This window comes from Leopardus geoffroyi, chromosome B3 (assembly GCF_018350155.1).
Source record: "Leopardus geoffroyi isolate Oge1 chromosome B3, O.geoffroyi_Oge1_pat1.0, whole genome shotgun sequence".
In the NCBI taxonomy this organism is placed as follows: Eukaryota; Metazoa; Chordata; class Mammalia; order Carnivora; family Felidae; genus Leopardus; species Leopardus geoffroyi.
The window spans coordinates 102183309-102205161 of NC_059337.1; the positions used below are offsets into that span (position 1 = coordinate 102183309).

Consider the following 21853-nt stretch of genomic DNA (forward strand, 5'->3'; position numbering starts at 1 on the left):
CTGTCTCCCTCTCTCTCTGCCCCTCCCTCCCATCTCTTTCTCTCTCTCAAAAATAAATAAATAAACATTATTAAAGAAATAAAATGCATTTACCTCTTCTCCCAGTACTATGGCTTGAAATTATTTACTAAGGGTTTCTTTCCTGACATCTCATTGAGGGCAGAGGACTAAAGTTATGATAATATGGACAGCACTTTGTCTAGGCTGGAAGAGTAGTGCTAAGAGAATGCAACACAAGTGGATTCCCCTCAACGAGCAGGGCACCAGGTATTCCTGGGGACTTGGAAGTGGATAGAAGTGACACCAAAACAAGGGCTGGTGTTGAAAACCTGACATAACTGCTGCCTTCAAATTGGTCTGGCATTGGCCATCTGTAGAAGGATCTTTTTTTTTTTTTTTTAATGTTTATTTATTTTTGAGAAGAGAGAGACAGAGCATGAGCGGGGGAGGAGAGAGAAAGAGGGAGACACAGAATCTAAAACAGGCTCCAGGCCCCAAGCTGTCAGCAGAGCCCAACGCGGGGCTCGAACTCACAGACCGTGAGGTCATGACCTGAGCCAAAGACGGACACTTAACCAACTGAGCCACCCAGGCGCCTCAAGGATCCTTTTTCAATCCATCCAGCTCTGAATCTGACCCCAAATCCAGGCAAATCTTTGTTCAGTCAGCAGACATTCACTCAGTACAAGCTATGTGCCTGGTATTGTGTTAGTCACTGAAATAACAGGGATGAAAGATCCTGTGGAATGGATGATCCAACTTCCTCATTCCTGGTTGGGAGGTGGGGGAGGAGGGAGAAGAAAGGGGAGGGTCAGAGAGTCAGATGAAGAGAAAAGCTTTCTGAGTCAAGGGAAAGCAAGTCTACTTTAACCAAACCTACAAATCCTGTATTTCTGAACATGGTATCATAAGTCTGTGAGCATCAATAAATATAAGGACATGCATCAAGCAGTGTCACTGGCCCACCAGAGCTTCTGAATGATGGAGAGCCCAGCAGTGAGCCCAACATGTGGTCGGAAAGTCCTGGACTGTACAGGAAAATAACTTCCTCTCTTCAAATGCCTCAATGTGATTTACTGATTCAACTGCATCTTTAGTTCCTCTAGTTATGTGTATGGGAGGGCAGATGTTCAGTAAGAATAAAGCATTGGATCAGCAAGGGACTTGGTAAAAGTCATTGCAGCAACAGGCAAGAGCAAGGGAGTTAGAACCCTGCTGCAAGAGCCCCATCCCTTAAGTAAAATGTGATATATAGTAGAATATTATTCAGCCATAAAAAAGAAGGAAATCTTGCCATTTGTGACAACGTGGAAGGACCTTGAGGGCATTAGGCTAAGTGAAATAAGTCAGACAGAGGAAGATAAATAATGTATGGTCTCAATTATGTGTAGAATCTAAAAACAAACCACAACCAAACTCATAGAAAAAGAGGTCAGATTTGTGGTTACTAGAGGCAGGGGGTGGGTATAGTATGTGAAATGTGTGAAGGTGGTCAAAAGGGACAAACAGTTATAAGATCAATAAATCTTATTGATTAATGGGAATGAAATGTACTGCATGGAGACTTAGCTAACAACCCTATATATTAGATATCATATATTATGTATTAGAAAGATACTAACGGAATGGATCTTAAAAGTTCTGAAAACAAGAGGGGCGCCTTGGTGGCTCAGTGGGTTAAGCATCTGACTCTTGATTTCGGTTCAGGTCATGATCTCATGGTTTGTGAGATAGAGTCCCAAGTCAGGCTCTGCACTGGCAGTGTGCAGCCTGCTTGGGATTCACTCTCTCCCTCTCTCTCTCTGACCCCTCCCCTGCTCATGCTGTCTCTGTCTCTCTCAAAATAAACTTAAAAAGAAATAAAAAAAAAAAAAATTCTCAGAACAAGAAAAAAATTTGTAACGACGTGTGGTGATGAATGTTAACTAAACTTATTGTGGTAATCATTCCACAGTATGTACAAACATGAAATCTCTATGTTGTACACCTAAAACGAGTAAAATGTTATATGCCTGTGATATCTCAATTAAAAAAAAAAAAACTCCATCCGCTTCTCTGCTCACTTTCCTTCTGCTCCTCTTCAACAGATCTGATTTTGAAAAAGAACTATTAGGAAAGAGGAACAAGGAATACATCCTTCGGAATTCTTTGCCCCAATTGTGAGAGTCACAGAGTAAGCTCATTGTTGGTCTAACTCCATGCAAATGAATGGACTGTGAACCTCCTTAACTCAGTTGTTGGTCCCAGTGAGTGCATGCCTCACACCCTTGATTGGTTGGTTTCAAAATTCAAAGCTGTTCTTTTGAGTTTGTCACCAAACCAGACCTCAGCAAATGCCTGCTCTTGTATGGATGCACCAGCCTCGAGCTAGGAAGTCCCCTGGGCCCAGAGGTTTACAGCCTGAGCTCTCAGTAGGTTGTTGTTATTGTTTCCAGCAAGCATTTTTAATGCCTTCCAAATGCCTTGACAATGGATTTAGATAGTTTAATTTCCATTGAAGCCAGTAGGCAGGGGTTGGTATGCTCTTTGGAGTTTTGTGGTGTTAGGAGAAATATGTGTGGCAAAGTATTCCAGGTATGTTTAAATTGTCAGTTATTGCTTATTCTGTTGTGCCTTCAAAGAATGTTTTTGTTAAAGAGGACACAGGGAACTTGACTGACTTCTTTGCTAAAGAGAATAGTGGGAAAACTACCTTCTCGAGATATGAAAAGAAATTACTCACAAGTTGTTTTTTTTTTCTCTGCCCCACTTCTGGCTTAGAGAATAGAGGCCTCTCCACCAGTGGAAAGGAGAAAAGAGGGGACTTTAATGGAGGGGCAGGCCCCGGGCTTCACACTGGGCCGGAAAGGTGGGCAAGCCCAAGAGGGACCTTTTAGAACAAATTCTCATTTGGCAGCTAGCTGGAGAAACCATCAAAGTCACTGGGTCATCAGGAGATTTGAGAACAAACCATGACTCTCAGCCACGATTCAGGGTATGCTAAACACAAAGTGGAGCTCTCATTTAGGAGACTTCACCATTCCGCAGTATGTTCACACACATTCATTAAATCCAAGCTACTGAGCTCTTACTGCTGGGGAGAATGGAGCTGGGAGGTGTGTCTTTTTCTTAGATTACAAACTTGGAGTAAATGCAGATCATTGCAAAAATGAGCATTTACAATCAAATTTTGGGGTGGGTACCATGTTTGTAATAGATTACAAAAGTGGCCAGAGTTAGTGTAGAAGGTTCTAAATTGTGCCTGATTTATTAATTTAAATTTTTTATTAAAATATATTTTTTAAACGTTTATTCACTTTTGGAGAGACAGAGTGTGAGCCAGGGAGGGGCAGAGAGAGAGGGAGACACAGAATCCGAAGCAGGCTCCAGGCTCTGAGCTGTCAGCACAGAGCCCGATGCAGGGCTCGAACTCACGGACCGCGAGATCATGACCTGAGCCCAAGTTGGATGCTTTACTAACAGGTGCCCCTATTAATTTAAATTTTAACTGATGTTGGCTAAGTTTTATTGAGCCCTTATTAGGTACCAGGCATTTGGCTGTGAACTTGACATAAATTATTTCATTTAAACCTCACGGTTCTATTAAGTTGATAGATACTCTTTTTAATTGCAACATTACAGATGAGAAAAATAAGACATAAAGAGGTTACCTGCAATTAGTCAGTCTCACAGTTATTAAGTGGAGGAGTCAAATTCAGGCAGAAAACTGCTGAGTTCCCGATCTTAAACCTTGCCCGTCCCGGTCCTCCGCGTGGACCTAGGTGCAGGGTTCAGTTACAGTGCTCGACTTCAGTTCTAGCGGAGTCATGTCTGTGTAACACTGTAGTACCTTCATGATTATGATTCAGATCTTAGATTAACACATGAGTGGTGTGTAAAACATGTGACAGGAAACATGATATGATTACGAAAAGAAAAAAAAAGCATAAACCAAGAAGCTCAAGAACTGAGGGTGAGTCTTGCCCCAGTATCAGTAAATTTGATGATGTGGGCAAACTTCAACTTCTCTGGGCCTCTGTTTTTTCATCTGCAGTTTGACTGAGTTGTCCCAGGTGAGCGCCTGCTGTCATCTGGTGTGAGCACACCCCAGTGTAGGAAAAGGTAGCGGAAGCTGCTATCAGGTGACAGGCGATGAAATGGATACCAAAGGTTAATGGTCCAGTAATATGGATTTATTACTTTTAAGTTCGCTCATTTTATTTCTACCTAGTGCAGTTAAAAGAATTACGTAAAATATATACAAAAATAAGTTTGAATAGGGCCCAAGGATTTAAAGTGAAAAAGTAAAAGTCTTCTGTGTCTGCCTCACCCCCACCCACAATCCCACTGCCCATACATAACCACTGTTAAGTTTTCTCCTTTTAGAAATTGGCTATACATATACAACTATGCAGCACATCTGTGATAGGAATTTATGAAAGAATCTGCTAATTTCTTTAAACTCTCTTAATTGCAAAACCAATATGCGACTAAAGCCACTTGTAAAAGAAGCTTCAAACAAAACCCGTTTTTAAAAAAGCACAAGACTTTAAATTAATGCATATTAAATTTTATTCCCTCCCACTGAAAAATGAATAAGGCGCTGTGCTGGAGAACACATTTGAATTGTGAAAATATAACTGTCAACATTATGGAATCATCAAAGTATTAAAATAAGCTTCCATTTTGCCTTAGATCTTCTTAAAAAATGACAACAAAAGTCATTGAAGGCAATTCTTGCTTAAAAGTACTTTCATATGATGAAAATTTGAGGTCAAGCGTATTTCTCCATTTCCCTCTAAATGAGTTTAGACTGTTAGGAAGTGTTATGTTTTGAAAAACCTCTGCAGAGGGCATCTTGTATCTTTCTGTTTGTTTTTCATACAGTTGGTGGGATTTTCTTGTATAATTATGGGAGTCTTTTGTTTCCCAAAATGAATTTACAAATAAATATTAGGAGAAATTGGTCGCAGTACTCCATTCTTTGTATTGTTGCTCTGCTTCTTGTTGTGGTCTGTAACTCTTATAAAACTGTATAATTTGGGGCCGTGTAATTTTGACTCCATTCTCCGTGAGAGACAAAATGTGTGGTGTCAGGGTTAGCTTCCTCATGTTGTGGACGTTTAAAGCCTTAGAGCCATGGGAGTCTTCCCCTCCTGGGTTCTGCTTGGCATTATTAATGATTATTAATGATTGTTATTAATTATTCCATTTACTTTCACATGACGGAATCATACCTTAGAGAGGGAGGCTGAACCCATATCATGTGTCAAAACAAATGACAGCCAGTTGAAGATATTTTCAATACTGTCTGTCCAGGAAAAACCCTACTGGCTTCTCTGCCAGAGCTGCCCCCAATAGAGCGCCCAGGTGCCGCCCAGGTGTGCTTCCCAGGCGCTGGCGCTCGAAAGACCCGGAGGGCTTCTTCTTCAAACACACATGACATGCGAGTGCCCCCCGGCCTAGAGTTTTTCTAATACAGTAGGTCCAGGGTGCGGCTCAAGAATTTGCAAGTTCCCAGGTGATGCTGCTACTGTTGGTCCAGGGTGCCCACTTTGAGAACCACAGGCTCCGTACCTCCAAAAGCCATAGCAGAGAAGAATGGATTACAGGTTTGGCAGAATTAATATACTGGCTTTAGCTAGTAAGTACACACAGCCACCTCTGAATTTCAGCTACTGAAGGCAGGGAGAGCTATCTCAGGCTCCAAATGTGTGGAATATGTATTCTCGTTTGATTCGTTCACTGGCATGAACTTTTAAGCAATCAATACAAAATGATGTCCACATGTGCTTTGAATTATAAGCCTTTTTTCTCTCTATTATTGTTTTGTTTTTCAGATTTTCTAAAAGCCTAGTATGATTGGTTATAGCCTGCCCATTTAACCACTTTCCACATTTCACTTTTAAAATGAAATCATCCTTCTTGCATTTAACTAATGGAAAGTTGTTCAACTTGCCAAGCAAGGTTCCATGGTTCCTGAAATAAATTTTCCAAAGAACTGGAAACTCTAGGCAGCTTTTATACAAGAAGCAGAATAGAAATGTTCAAATTTATGTGACTTTGATACATATTTTCCACGATTTGATATTTAAGTAATATCCATCGCTGTATCTGAAGACATTCATTTGACTCTGTAAGATGAGCAGTTTGCATTCGAGATTTGTTCTTCGTCTTGCTTTTAACCTCCTCAAGATTATTTAAATTTATTTTTGTTCACAACTAGCTAAAATAATTGATACTGTCAGCTGACACTAATGAGTGATGATCATATATCAACCATGGCTGAGAGATTTATGGGTCTGATCCCATTTAATTATCACAACAAATCAATGAGGAAGACAGTTACCATTTTCTCCACTTTACAGGTGCTTACACCGAGAATGAAGGGTTAAATAACTTTCCCAAGATCCCTGGCTAGTAAGTGGCAGGACAGGAGCTCAGAAGCAAGGTAATTCCAAGGCCCAGGTGCTTTCCCACTGTGCAGTCACCCTTATTAAAATATGCTTTTGGAAGAGCCGTCTGTGCTCAGCATCATAAAATATTGGCTTTGCCCGCAAGAGCATTAAGCCTAAAATAGTCAACCTTATTTAGCAGATAGTGAAGGCATAAGAGCTAATCAAGCACTGAAAAAAATACAAATTGAATAGTAATATATAAATATTTCCTCTGCACAGGAAAGTTTTATGAAGGGAAAGCCATGTGTATGTGTATTAGGGACAAGAGCATGGAATGTATCCTTCCCTTAAAGTTAGGGTGGCTCTCAGGGAAGAATGTTTCAGGAGCTCCCTAATGCTGAAACATGATGTCTCGGTAAAACTAGGCTGAAAGGGCTTGTTGGTTATGGGATTTATTCTCCCAGAACAGTTTGTTTGGGAGTTGAGTAAATATTCCGGAGGGGATAGGTTCCAGCGCTGCCCAGTAGAACTTTCTGTGATGATGGAAATGAACAGCAGGGTTCCCACTAGCCACATGTGGCCAATGAGCACTTGATATGTGGCCAGTGCAGCTGAGGAACTGAATTTTTAGTTGTATTCAGTTTTAGTTAATTGCAGTGTAAATAGCCATGTGTGGCTAGTGGCTATCATACTGCACAGTATAGGGACAAAGACAACAGAAGGATTAAGTAGTGGGAGGCAGGAATGGAGGCTGACATGGATGCACTTGAACTTGGGTGTAGAAAGAAACCCTTGCCAGCCCTCTGGATGGACACCTGTACAGCAATATGAGGAAGCTAAGAGACAAGTGGAGGCATAGGATTTCAGACCTGAGATGACCAGGACAGATGCAAGACTCCGAATAAAGGGAGGAAGAAGAAAGGGGGCAAAAGTGAGGCATCAGTGGTAGGGGATATGGCAGGATTTGGCACCTGGCTGATTGTGGGTGGAAGTACAGTGGAGGTTGGCAGCTGCTTCAAGGTTTCCAGCCTGGTGATAGGAAAACAGCTCCTTTTTGCAGTGTCTAATTTGTGTTGGCATAGGAACATCTAGCTTGAGATGCCTTATAGACAGAGAGTGGATCCTGAGGCTGGATCAGAGAAGCAGGTGTAGGTGGATAAATAGATTTAACATTTGCATAGAGATAATATTTAATCCATGCACAAATAATATTCAGAGTTATACAATTTAAAAAATGGCAGGAAAGTCAGTATGAGCAGAGTCGGATGAGCAAGGCAAAGTGTGGTTGGAAATGAAGTTGGAAAGGTAGACTTGTAGGTTACAGGACTACAGGAGCCAAAACTTTGGACTATATCCTAAGTATGAAGGGAAGCCTTGGAAAGTTTGAGAAGGACAATGAGTTTCCCTGGACTTTGTAAATGACCACTCCAAATGGGGTACAGAGAAGGAGTGGAAGCCGGGAGCTCAGTTGGGGTACTCCAGTATTCCAGGTGAGGGATGCTGATGGCTTGGACCAGCATAGCAGTGGTGGATATGGAGACAAGTGGTTGGATTCCAGAGATATATTTTCAAAGCAGAGTCATCAGAATTTGTTGTTGGATGAGATGTGTGGTGTGAGAGAGAGAGGAATCAGGGATGATTCCAAGCTTTTGCCCTTAACAAAAGTATTTGTCATTTGTGGCGATGGGAAACCCTGAAGAAGTACCGGGTTTGCAGACAAAATCAAAAATTCAGTTTGAGACGTATTGAGCTAGAGATGCCTATTAGACATCCTAGTGGGGTTTCAAGTGGGCTGTTGAACATGTGATTCTGCAGTTGTCTCATGATTTGATGAGTTATGGTTTGCTAATGTCTTTAGGGGGAAGGAAGGAGCCAGAAGAGAAAGAGAAGCTGAGTGATAAGAGTATTCAAGAGTGGGACGGAGGTTTTAGGAAATGGGAAGTTACAGGATCCTGTTTTGGAATGGAGGTGCTGACCCAGGGGGGGAGCATGCCATTCTGGTTATGGTGTTGTTGAAACCGAAAAGGTGTTTTTTGAAGAGACTAGTGTAGTGTGAGGGTGATTGCTGAGAGAAAGGCCCACACTGGGAGGCTTTGGTATGTTCTCAAAGAAGGGAGAAGGTAGGGAAAGCAAGAGTGGAAGATGGAGAGCTCAAGGTTTAGGAGGGTTCCAACAGCACATGGGTAGAAGTCAAGCTACAGCATGACTTTGTTATGTATAAGTCAGTTTTTGCCTGCTCCTTGTGCATGGAAGCATTTTTAGGCTATTTAATCAAATTTTTATGCCTCAGGGTTGAATAACAGAGTGGGAAGTGTTGACTTAAATTGTTTTTTCAAGCAGGCATAAATGTCAGAATTTAGGAGAATTGTATGCTGAAAAAAGAGTAGTTTATTTTAGAAGAGGCAACTTTTTTGTAGTTTTTCTCATTTGCCTATAAGTATTTGTCACACATAATCATCTTGCCTGCTTTTATAAATGTAGGATTTCCATTTACATGGAAATGTGTACTTCACATTTTTTCCCATCAAAATGGCCAGTGTTGAAATGTTCAGTATTCTAGTTTATTCTTGTTTCTAGTCTGTACAGGCTTTTACCATTAGAATGTTTGCTATTAAAAAAAAAAAAGCAGGATTTTCTCTTACAGTTACTGACTTATAATGCACCCACAGGGCAGTGGAAGGGTTATGGAGGACCCTTACTTAGGGAATGATTATTTCAGAGAGAACTCTTTTGTAGTTTGCTGATTCTCACCTGACAAAGTTGACGGAGAAGTGAATGCAAGTCAATTAAGTCCATCAGACTCACAACTTTTATCAGATAAAAGACTTGGGATAGAGGGTTTATATATTGTTTATAGATAAATCTTTACATCACGTACTGATTCACCAGTCCATCCTGTTCCTGAACCTGTAATTAATAGCTGCTTAAATAGATAAGATTAGAACTCCTTCCATGAGTCCCGATCTAGTGCTTCTTCCCTTGGAGCATTTGTTGGAATGGCCCCATTGTCAGAGGTCTTGGGGCACTAATTGGCAGGGACTCGATCTTGTCCCCCTTTGTCTCCTTAGAGTAGCTCCTGCGACTGGATTACACTCACATCTCGTGGGTTGGCAGTAGGGAAGAGGACTTCCTTCCGACACTCGTGCTCAGGCAGCTGTTTCTCTTTCTCCAAAAACACCCGTTTCCCCAGCCCCCAGCTGGTTCCTCCCTGCTAGAAGCCCAAATCCGCCAAAGTCACTGCTCGACCAAGTTCACCCTGTGACAGTACAAGGTACTCCGTTGCCCTTTCCTCCTCCTAAGCTTTCCCGAACATAAGCTTTTATCCTCTCTGTCAAGAGCTTACTTTGCCATCTGGTTTCCCTTCCCCCATAAATAATCCATTTTTCCCCCACCAGACTCCCAGGACAGAGGCGTGCCCCATATCATATGCTTGTACTGAGCATTCTTTCAGTGCTTTTCACTTGCTTGACCTTTTAGTTCTTTTCTTTCATCCCTATCAGGATCTCCAAACTGAGGTCATGGAAGGTCAGAGTTAAAAACGACATTGACTGAGTTGACTGAGCACTTTTCTACAGAAAACCGAGCACCACGCTTTGTGGGTATTCGCAGAAATTTTGCCTAGTCTGCAGTGACCCTCGCCACACATTTGCTTCACTATTTTTGTTTCATGGTTTAGAGGCCCTGGTGATAGGAGGGAACTATAAATAAGAACAACCCTGAGAGTGATAGGATGAGCTCAGATGATCCTTAACTTTTTGGCCTTTCTCTTGGTTTAGAATTCCTCAAGGCCTATTATAGTGACTTATTTCACTTGACTCAGAATATCAGGGGTTTGGAACGCCCAAAGTCACTTACAGAAAGGACTCATGGTTAGGCTGTTTGTCCACTTGCTGCTTATTGAAATATCTTTTATTTTGATGCTCAAAGTAAAGAGAGGGTGAAGTGGGCACTAACTTAATGATATTTTACAAACACGTAATTGCACTTAGGGAGTTCAACATTACGTGAGTCGTAACACGAAGTGACTAAGTTCTCCACTTCTCTTTTGCTTGACAAGTTCAGCTGTCATTCAGCAGATTTTCTCCATGGGAAGTAACTTTGTTCTTTCTAAGGATGAATGAGTACCTTGATACTAATGGTTGGTGTGTTGGAACTTAAACATATTAAAGAGTTAATTCTTTAAAAAAAACTTAGTAGACACGCACTACCCACAAAGAGATTTTGAAAATAATCTCTTCTGAATGGTGACTATGATATGTAGTCATGCAGATATCTTATTCTGAGAGTTCCACGGTATAAATATCGAATCAATCTCCTTTAGTAAGAAATACTCTGTGCATGTCTCTGTGTGTGTACGTATATATTTTGCAGTGGTAATATTTTCATCATCGAGAAAGCCTGCGTCATCTTTCTTTGACCCCTGACGGCATCCGGAGTATGGAAGGGCCACTGATATTTCCTCATAAACAGAGTCGTAGGCTGTGGCTTTTACACAGACATCCGAGGAAATGCCATTGCCACCACAGCCCTTGCTTGCCCACCGTAGTAATTGCAGTCACCATCCAGAACATTATTCCTTGTGGCTAATTCATCATGTTCCTCTTTGCTTCCCTTCCCCTTGTGAGGGCTTGGAAGATAAATTACACTCAAGAGTTAGAGTTTATCCACAAGGTCACACCACAGGTTGAAGAAGGAAAACCAGAAATTTGCACAGCTACCCTTTATCTTAATTTCTGGCCCGTGCTAAACCTCTTAGGATCTATATCCACATCATATGATGGCCTGGAACTCTCCGTGTTTCAGTCGACCAGAGAGAATGGTGGCAGTTTCATTTCCATTTGCATGTTTCCTGGCCATATAGTAGAAACCATAAAAGAATGAAATGGTCAGATCCCTAACCTTTCCATTTCTTTGCTTTATAAATGAATAACAGTGATCTAAAAGTGAAAGAATGTAGCTAACCAGTGTCATTTGGGATCTTCTAAAGTAGTACGGAAACTCTGCATTCTTCAGACCAACTTGTGGCACGCCAGCACATTCCTCTCCGATGAGGTGGAGGGATACTGGTGGCGGGGCTGGGGTTTGGAGGGCTGGGGCGGGGAGCTGCTGTTTAAAAATACATTTAATTATATTCCTTCTCTGCAGTAATATTGATACCATTTTTAGCCCATTACAAATACTGTGATTTTCATTTAAGTCATGTCCATTATCTTATTGACCTAGTTTTTATTTTGTAATCAAAATGTTCTATTTCTGGATAGGTTAGCCCAGAATCCCTTTTTTTTTTCTTTTTTAAAGGTTATGGACTTTTTGTGGAGTTTTGTTTGGTTTTGTTTTGTTTTTCTGTCATATCTGCATACAGATGGGCTGCCTCTGTGTTTGCTGTATTAGGGAAAATGGTACGGTATTGCTCTCTAGAAGAGTGAGGCTTTTCTCTATTTAATTTGGCAGGATGCCATGGGACCTTACCTCTGGTGACATTTTTGGGAAGCAGATGGTGAAGGAGCTATGAATTTCTATTACTATCCAAAATGAGAGGTAGCAGTGCCTGGGTAGCTCCATCGGTTAAGTGTCCGACTCTTGATTTTGGTTTAGGTCAGTATCTCACGGTTTGTGGGATCGAGTCCGCGTTGGGCTTTATGCTGACAGTGTGGATCCTGCTTGGGATTCTCTCTCCCTCTCTCCCTGCCCCTCCCCTGCTTGGCTCTCACTCTCATTCTCTCTCTCTGTCTCTCAAAATAAATAAATAAACTTAAAAAAATGACAGGTAGAGGTCTGACTCTTTCTTCCCCTTCTTTCTCTGCTCTTTGGCACTTTCCCTCTTTTCTCTACTCAGAGGATTGCACTTCTATTAGACCTTGCCTTTTCTCTGTTTCTTCCCCTCCTGTTCTCTTCCTGCTCTTTTCCTTACCTTCTCTTGCCTGCACTGTAGGCCCACTTCTTCATTTCCTTGCTCTGGCCGGAAACTCACTCTGGGGAGACCCCCCCTAGAGATGCCCGTGGGGTCTGTTCTACCAGCTCATCTTTCATCAGTGTCTAATCAGGACCTTGAGACCCCTGAGGAGCACTCCATGTTTCCTTTTGGTATTATTTCTCAGTGTCCTTCTTGACATGAAGGTACCTTGCTCTCTCCTCCAGACAATGACTAGAACTAGAGAATGTTAGGATTTAGAGCAACCAGACATGTTATTTTGCAAGTGAGGAAGGATAAGGCCAGAGAATGATTTCTCCTAAGATTCAAGGGGAATTTAATGGCACAGCCAAATCAGCGACCCCATCTCCTGCTTTGGGGGTTCTCCTACTTTCTTAGCCAGAAAGTCATATAGATATGGTGCCTGGTTCCTTTTAGCACTCGTTTCTCTCCATCACCATCAGCCTTCTCAAATATTTTCTGTGTAAATGTATTTTAGAGGAACTGAGTCGTTAACGTGACACTTTTCTTGTCAAAAGAAGACACAAAAGATGCAGTGCAGTAACAGGAGTCTCTCACTGAGTTGTTAGGGATTTTCTCAGGAATGGTATTTTGCTCCAGGTCATTTCTGTTGATGTATTCATTCCTAAGAACCGGTAGATGACTATGACATATAATATTTGAGCTTGAACTCCTTCCTGCCTAACCGGAGTCTCTCTGTTAATCAGGAAACCACATTTAAAGCTGTGTCCTGAACTCTGCCCAGCATGTCAACTTGGCCAGGAAGGATAGGGAATTCCTACTGGTAGCAGCCACTGGGGACCAAGGGAGTAACTAGAGGTCAGATAGGGGCTTAGCAAGGAAGCCACTGGCAGCACAGGGTACATTTCAGCCACTGGGATTGTCTCTTGTTTTCTGAATTCCCCCTGTGGTTGAGGATGGACAAAATCCAGGCTATCAGTCCCCTGGGCCAGTGACCCTACGCTTTGGAATTTTATGATCTAACAATGTTTTTAATTGAGGAGGCTCAACATAGGGTTGTTAGCTTCTATCCTGAGAAGTAAGGATGTTAAAAAAAAAAAGCAATAGGAAAATTGCCATGTAATGTTATAGTCCTTTCCTGAAAGAAAAGATATTTTAATACCAGAAGTAGGAAGAATATAATCTCAGAATAAGGGACCGTCCTCTATACCATACCCATATAGCTTCCGGGAAAACTCCTATTGTATTGTCCAGATTTTTCTTATTTAGCCACAGGCCAACATAAGTTTTGTCCCAGAAGCAGTGTTGGTGTGTGATACGTGGACTCCACAGCCTTCCTTCTGGGGCTGGTAAGCCCCTGCCGCTGTCTCCAGGGAGAATATAGAAGGATGCGTGAAGAACACGGCACAGAGAACAACCCATCAGTGTCTGACACAAACATAGTAAGTGCTCAGTAAATGAGCACTTTTATTCTCTCTTAGAGAAGTGAATTACACTAGATGACTATTTCAGGTTGGATTTCAAGGGACACCGCTCTTGTTTGGCTCGCTTTCATTGTGGACTAGGGTCTGATCTTCTGCTTTATAGATCTTTAGTGTGATTTCATCAGTTGCCTCATGGAAGGTTGGGAAAGACTTGCACTTCCTAAGTTCACAGGAGGCTAATCCATAAACAGAAATGCCAGTTCATTATTTTGCAGATAGACAATATGCTTTTTCAGGGACCGCATCAATAGATGGGTCTGCCCAAGTCCCATGGCCTCCCCACAGGGGGGGAGGGGAGGGGTGAGTTCTGGGGTGGAGGCAATCACGGCATACACTGTCCTTGTTTATTCACTGAATTTATTCCAGCAAGCTGATTCAGGTAGAACTCATTTTATTTCACTGGCATTGTTTTCTCTCTTTCCTTTGGACATTCCTTTTCATTGAGAGGCAGTAAAGCATAATGGTTAAGAGCAGAAGTTCTGGAGCCAAAATGGCCACATGAGAATCCACACACCTACCAGGTGTGTGACCTTAGGCAATTCATTTGACCTCTTTGTGCTTTAATGTTGTCTTCTGTAAAATGAAGGTAATAATAATTGAATTTGCCACATAGGTTTGTTTTGATAAGGAAAGGAGTTGATACATGTAATGTGCTTCGAGTGTTTGGCAAATAATAAATGATCAGCAAATATTTATTATTTTTATATTGTTGAGGAAGATAGTTTTATGGTGGGACATGGAAAAATGAATAAAAATTAGATTGCAAGATTTTAGATTCTAAAGGGTTAGACTTTTTTTGTTTGAGAGTGAGAGAAAGAGAGAGAGAGGGTGCAAGTGAGTGAGGGGCAGAGAGGGAGAGAGAGAGAGAATCCCACGAGGGGCAGAGAGGGAGAGAGAAAGAGAGAAGTGGGGCTCACCCAAAGTGTGGGACTCATGGTTTTTTTTACTGGAAGCAGGGCTCAAGCTCACCCGATGTGGGACTTGAACTCACAAACCGTGAGGTCATGAAGTCCAATGCTTAATGACTGAGCCACTCAGGTGCCCTTAAAGAGTTAGATTCTTACCCTTAACTTCCCTTCCTATAGAATTCAGCTCTCCAATAATCTTTAGTTTCTGTGTTTTTTTAAGTAATTAAAATTTTCTTTTATTTTTAAAGTTTTATTTTATTTATTTTGAGAGAGAAAGGGAGGGAGGGCCAGAGAGAGAGGAAGAGAGAGAATCCCAAGCAGTGCCACACTGTCAGCACAGAGCCTGATTCAGGGCTTGATCTCATGAATCACGAGATGATCACCTGATCCAAAATCAAGAGTCAGTCGTTTAACTGACTGAGCTACCCAGGCGCCTCTTTAGTTTCTGTTTTTACCCTTCATCAATTCAGTAGATTTCCATGTCACATCACTGTGTCTAGATTGTTTTTCATTGATGACATTTTTGGTTGGCTATTCTCTGTTGACATATGGAGAGATACTTTGAAGCTGTCAACGGCTTTTCTCCCCAGGATACTTGTTTGGAGAAGCTTCTGTTCTTGGTGTGGTGGACCCCTCTCAGGGTGTCTTCCCTAGGTCATCCCTTCCTGGCCTTTCCCCCTTGAGTTTGGACTTGCCTTATTTGGCAAGGGAGAGGACCTCCCTAACTCAGCATGAACCTCTCTGCTGAGATACAGAGAGGTGCTGAAATACTTGCACAGATATCTTCTAAAATAAGTAGCAAGAATTATAGTAAAGTTGATTCTAGGACTACCTTTTTATGTGCTTTTTCCTGTTTTGCCAAGCCCACAGGGCAAGGTGACAGATAACCTGATTTTTTTTTTTTTTTTTTTTTACCATTTCTCCATTCCCTGGAGAAACTTAACATCTATTTTCCAGTGGAAGTCAATGCCACATTGACTGGTACTCAGGATACCTTTTATAGGAATGTGTGCATTCTGTTTAATCTATACATGTGTCTAATCATACCTGTAGTATGATCATTTTTCAGTTTCTTCACTAAACTCACAGTGATACATTATAGTTAATAATGGCCATTAAAATATTTTACTGTAAAATATTCCAGATACATTGGCCACTGAAACAGGCTGGTCCACCCACCATCTATCTGTGGTGTAATAAGAAACTGAAACTGATAATTAGCTAAAATTTTGCCTCCATAAGTAACACTACCATGCCGTTCTTGTAGAAAGAAGTTTCCCCACTGCTCTGTTACATTCCCATCCCTTAAAGTGCAGGTTTTCTCCCGATTCCTTTCTTGCTTTCCAAGGCAGCTAGAACTAACTATGTGATGGGCTGTTTGTCTTGCTTGTTCACTGCCAGTCAAGGTCGGAGAGATGCTAGGTTTATGGAGGGGAAGAGCAGAGGTCGGCTGGAAGTGCTATTTCTAGCTTTGTAGTCAAGGGTTTTTTTTGCTGAGAGCATTGCAGCCTTACTGTCAAAGTTGTGCTGGGTTCTCTGCTAAGGCGTAGACACCTGTCTGTCCTCTGCAGTGGTACAGTCACATCAGATGACCACCAGCTCCTTCCTACGGGCCAGCTGCACCAGTAGGACAGTCAGCCTTGCAGAGTAAGTGACAGTTTCAGGAAGCTTCCTGTGAGGACTGTTGAAATGAGCCAGTGCAGAGCCAACCTCCTTTCCACCTATCTCTTGGAAGTGAGAATGTCCTCTTTGGGTTCTACTTTGCAATTCTGTACATCTGGATAGTCTAAAGATTGCATGGTGGGGAGATCCTACTCATCCCAGGAGCTGAGGACCTACAGAGTGAAGATTCCTTTAACAGGTCAGTTCAATGTTAGGAACCTAAAGTTCCAGGACCTTGAGGTCCAGGTTCCAGGACCTTGAGGTCAAGAATATTCTTTAATTGAATCACATGATTCGATGTGAGAGGAGCTTGAAGGGAAGGTGTAATTATTCAGCTCTCCAGTTAATCATAAATGTTTACCCTAGGGCCACAGAACTCCCAGACCTCCTCACGGAGACTCAGTAAGCCCCTTGTGATCCAGATTCTCTGGCAAGGCCTCAGCCTGAAGGAGATTCAGCCTCCTTCTTTGGGCAAATGACTGCCAAGTCCCGTCTCCAGGTAGCCTTCATCCTGACAGCCCTGAAAGCTTGTTTGACATTCTGCTCTGGGTAGGTAGCCATCTGGCCCTACTGCAGTCAACCTACCCACCAACAAGAGTCTCTTCCATCCAGCCATTGCCTACAGCCTGACCTCTCTGTGCCATTTGTGGCTCTACCCTCTTCCCATTGCAATGTCCTTACTTTTCACTTTTGTTTCCACTCTCACATTTTCGAAGATTACATTCATTAGAAGAGAAGTCAGACTGAGGAATTAGGAGTATGCCCTGGCTGGGTACATTTTATGTGCTGTGGAGGAGGTAGAGGATGAGCAGAATAGGGGCCAGGCTGGTGCTTAGAAAAGGATGACACTGGGCAATCCACCTGGCTTCTTTGAGGCCTGGTTCATGCACCTGTAAATAGTGGATGCCTCACTCACGGGGTGCTTGTGAGGACCTGATGTCACAAGTGACGAATCAGACAAGGAGATAAATGAACCTGAGGAACAAAGCATCCAATTTATCTTTGCCTCTCTGGGTTATAAACAGGAGATGTTTAGGATTGCAGGTCCACATTTCTGTGTCTGTTTTGGGGTCCCTTACATGACCAAGAACATGAAGAATGCTAACATTTGTTCAGCACACTGGAGTCACCCAGGTACCTGGGCTGTGCTCAGCTGCTTGAGGGTTGAGGGGATCAGTATCTCCATAGGCCTGTGATGCTTTTGAGATGTGTCATAGTTAGGAACTCAGTCTCACAATTCATGAGAGACCTGCCAACTTCCCTGGTGGTACCCATTCTTATCAGGATCCATTCTTATCATTCTTAATCACACAAAAGTTTGTGTGTATGGGGGGATTTTTTTGGTGGTGATGTCTGGTTGTTTTATGAGCCTTCCTTTATCTGGACTGTGAATAATCAACTGATGAATCCTTATCCCTGTTCTCATTCTTCAGCAAACATTTCCAGGGGATGCTCTACTTGGTGCTTTAGGGTAAGAAAGATGGATAGAGTACCTGAAAACGAACACACACACACACACACACACACACACACACACACACAGTCACAGAACCCAACTGTCAGAGTACTGGCTGCCTCTGGACTGTGGAAAGTTCCTTTGGAAACTTACCTGTGCTGCATCTCCACCTGGGACCATGCTTGAGACGGCCTCAGCTCCCTGTATAACAACACCCTGGGACAGAGTTGAGGTGGCCTAGTGTCATCACTGGGGGGTGTGCCTGGGGCTGGGAAGAGGAAGTGGGAAAGTGAGCCAGGCCTGCTCTAGAAGTCCCTTGTCAGTCTGTCTCCCCTGGTCCCAGGGTCTTAGCTAATCTCATTTTCCAGGCTTCACCGCTATCTAAGCTCTTCTTTGGACGGTGCTGTGTTGTTCTCGAATTACCTTACTTCCTTTTGTCCTCATAGGAACATGGGATGTAGATATTATTTTTATTTTCTCCATAATTAATGGAGGGAACGAAGAGTCCTCTGAAAAACTGGTCAACTTGTTCTGGAAAGTGATAGGCTGGGGATATAAGGCCAGGCCATTGTCACACCGTCATCCACATCTCTCTAGGGACATTCACCCCTGCACAAGTTTTGCCACAGGTGTCTTCTGTTTGCAAAGAACAGGAGAAAGTTCCTTCTGCTGAGGAGTGTTCCTCGGGAGTTTGTGGGAGCAGGAGCCCAGGGGGCTGTAAGTCTCCAGGACTGGAGCAGCACTGTCCAGGAGGACTGCAGCTCAGCAAAGCAAGGAGACACCTTGATCCGCTGGTGGTGGATGTGCCAGTCATCACGACTCACTCTCCAGTTTGGCTAACTTAGACTTTCAGTGTGCTCTGGATGGAATGACTGGATATAACATCAGCTTAAGAGTTTTTAAAAAATGTAGAATCTCGTGATGTCTTTTTTTCTATTCTTTTAATGTTTATTTATTTTTGAGAGAGAAAGCACAGTGGGGGAGGGGCAGGGAGAGAGAGAAAGAGAGAGACAGAATCCAAAGCAGGCTCCAGGCTCCAAGCTGTCAGTGCAGAGCCCGATACAGGACTCGAACTCATGAACTGTGATATGATGACCTGAATTGAAGTCGGATGCTTAACCAACTGAGCCACTCAGGCACCCTTCATGATGTCTTTTAGTAGCACCCCTCTTGAACCACGTTTATAAAGTAAGCCATTTTATAAAGTGAGATCCTTGCACAGTTTTTCACCTGTGACTTTGAATGGCTTATATCAAACTTGAAATCCAAGCATGCATGTCCAATCCTTTTCGCCACAGAGTTGTTTGCCAAATAAAATATGCATTTGTGTGGGCAGACATTGAAAGCCCAGGTAAGCCAACTAATGACACAATATTTATATCTCTTTTTAGTCCTCTGAAGGGGTCTTTTCCCTGTTGGACTTGATCAGCAAGCTCATGTCTCATGAGTGGTAGGAACATGAAAAAAACAGAAGGTACAGCCAACTTTGAGTCAAACACCCTGATTCTAGACTTCAGGCTAATCACTTTTTTCTTTTTTTATATATAAATTTTTTTAAGTTTATTTATTTATTCTGAGAGTGAAAGCCTGAGTGGGGGAGGGGCAGAGAGAGAAGGAGAGAGAGAGAGAGGGAGAGAGAGAATCCCAAGCAGGCTCCACACTGTCAGCATGACACCTGACGTGGGGCTCGAACTCATGAACCATGAGATCATGACCTGAGCCCAAGTCAGACGCTTAACTGATTGAGCCACCCAAGAGCCCCTCACTTTTTTCTGAGCCTCAGTTTCCTCATCTATCAAGCAAGGTTGTAATAATGATACCACACAAGGGTAGCATTTGGAAGTGCTTTATAGATAGAGACGTGTGATTCAAATCTTATCTTTCAGTCTATATGCATTTTTATACCAAGGACAAGGATCTACATTTACTTGCCTTATGAGATTAAAACAATATAGAATAAAAATTTTACATACCTCTACTTCAGATACGCAATGTACAGTCTATAGATTTCTTTGTTGTCATTTTATTACTGCAAAGTTCAAAGCCCCGCCCTTGGTGTCTATCATACTCCCAAGTCTGTAACTGGTTAGTCAGGTGGTTAGGACACAGCACCGATTAGCACATAAGAGCAGACCACTGAGGTAGACCGTTGGGGAATCTAGCCCAGTGTTTTCTATTCTGTGAAGATTGCTTCCATTCCAATCAAGGCCAGCATTTGGATCATCTATCTCTTCATTAACCTCAGTCCTGTGGTTAGTGAATCTGTCGTGGATTCATTCCCTGTGCATGCAAGTTAGCTTCATACTATTCCATGGCCAAGGGTCGCACCCAGAGCCTCTGCCAGCTGTTTCCACATGTCTGCTATTGGTTGGGAAAAGGTTGGCGGGAGAGTATGTGTGATGCATGCAACTCTGTCCTCACTAATGGAAAAATATGTTCATATGGTCTGAGGCATCTCTGTTTTGTCTGAGGACAATCCCTTACATGGACAACTGTGTACTAGGTGCCTAATGCTATTTATCCTCTCAGGGAGCAGAATTACCAGGAGTGCAGGCTAGCTAACAAGAATAGATGATTGAATGCAGTGCTTTATTCACTGTCGGGGGAAAGTAATAGGCATTGAGATCAGCGGCTGCCATTCTTACAAAGAAAAGCAAGAGCAAGGGACTGGGGCCCTGAAAAGATGGTCAAATAGGAGCGACTCTCAGGCACAAGGACATTCAGGGGCTTTTCTGCAGCCACACGTGGCAGTTCTCACCCTGGGGTTCTTTAAGTATGCCTGTGACCAGTGTTTTTCATCACTAAGATGTAGATGGAGAAAGCAAGCATAGTTAAGTTAGGTGATCTATTCAGCCCAGCAAGATCATGGCAGATTGAAGGACGCCTGTGGATCCTTTGCTCCATTTAGTCAGATACTTGACAGGGTTGGAGGTGGAGGTGGATGGGTGGAGATCCGTAGTAGCTGAGATTGAGGCTTGCTCTTTCTCGTGTTCTCACCAAAAGGGTGTGTGGTTATTGAACATATTGATGGAGACCCCTACTGGCTGGGACACTTATTGGCGTCCCACACAGTCCCCAGGGAGAGCCCTTGAGGCTACTCTTCAGCTCCCTCTGCACAGGCTGTGGAGCTGCTGATGGACTCGTGGGTCTCCACACCCCATGCCACCCCCAGGAGGTCTTGACACCAAAAGGGATGCCCTGGGAAGGGCTGCCAGAATTTCCTGTGCTGCTGGGGCAGGAATCCAAAGGTCACAGACTCTGCAAAAGCACCGCCTTTGTTGCTCAGTGGAAGGCCCAGACCACAGGGGTCCGAGTTAATTGGCCACACTGGGGAAACAACTCTATTGAAGTTGGTCATCGCAGGATGAAGGAGAAGTGACTGAACTGATTAGGAATGGGCTAAACTGAAGCGCTAAGCTGTCCCAAATCCTTCGTGGAAGGAAGCAGGATGTAAATAATAAATCATAAATAAATAAAATGCAAGAGCTAAATAAAGGCCCTTTAAATATGCCACCCCTCACAGCTGCTAGTGTTGCAAAGTGGCCACAGAGTGGAATTGGCCAGTAAGGATGATTGTGGGCTCTCACTCCTTGTCCCGGGGGCTGGATTCAGCTTCAGATACTTTTCATCCAAAACCTGTTTATCCAAACCCTATATAGCAGTGATGATGAGTAAAATGATAGACTGGGGTCCGAAGTAATGAATCAAGGCAACTAAGCCAATTTTTCAGTCTAGCTGGAATTTTAGGGATTAAAGATTTTCATCAAATTATCTTCAGATACAGTGTGAACCTCCATATCTCATGAAGCACCATCAGATAAGTATGCACACTCACACCATAGATATGTATATATACTCTTATAGACATATACACACACATATGCATATAACTGAAAGGCAGAATATATAGTATATATAATATAGAAGTATATATATACTTTAAAATATATAAAAATATATAAAATATGTACTTTATATATAATATATATTTTACATATATTTATACTTTATATATAAATATATATTTAAATACATATACTTTACATATAAATATAAAATAATAAAAATATTTG

At 42.5% G+C, this 21853-nt stretch overlaps 1 protein-coding gene across 4 annotated transcripts in view; it reads left to right on the plus strand.

Annotated features, from left to right (window-relative positions):
- The window catches only part of SAMD4A (sterile alpha motif domain containing 4A), a 217754-nt gene that overhangs the window by 69580 nt on the left and 126321 nt on the right, over positions 1-21853 (plus strand). The window lies entirely within an intron of this gene.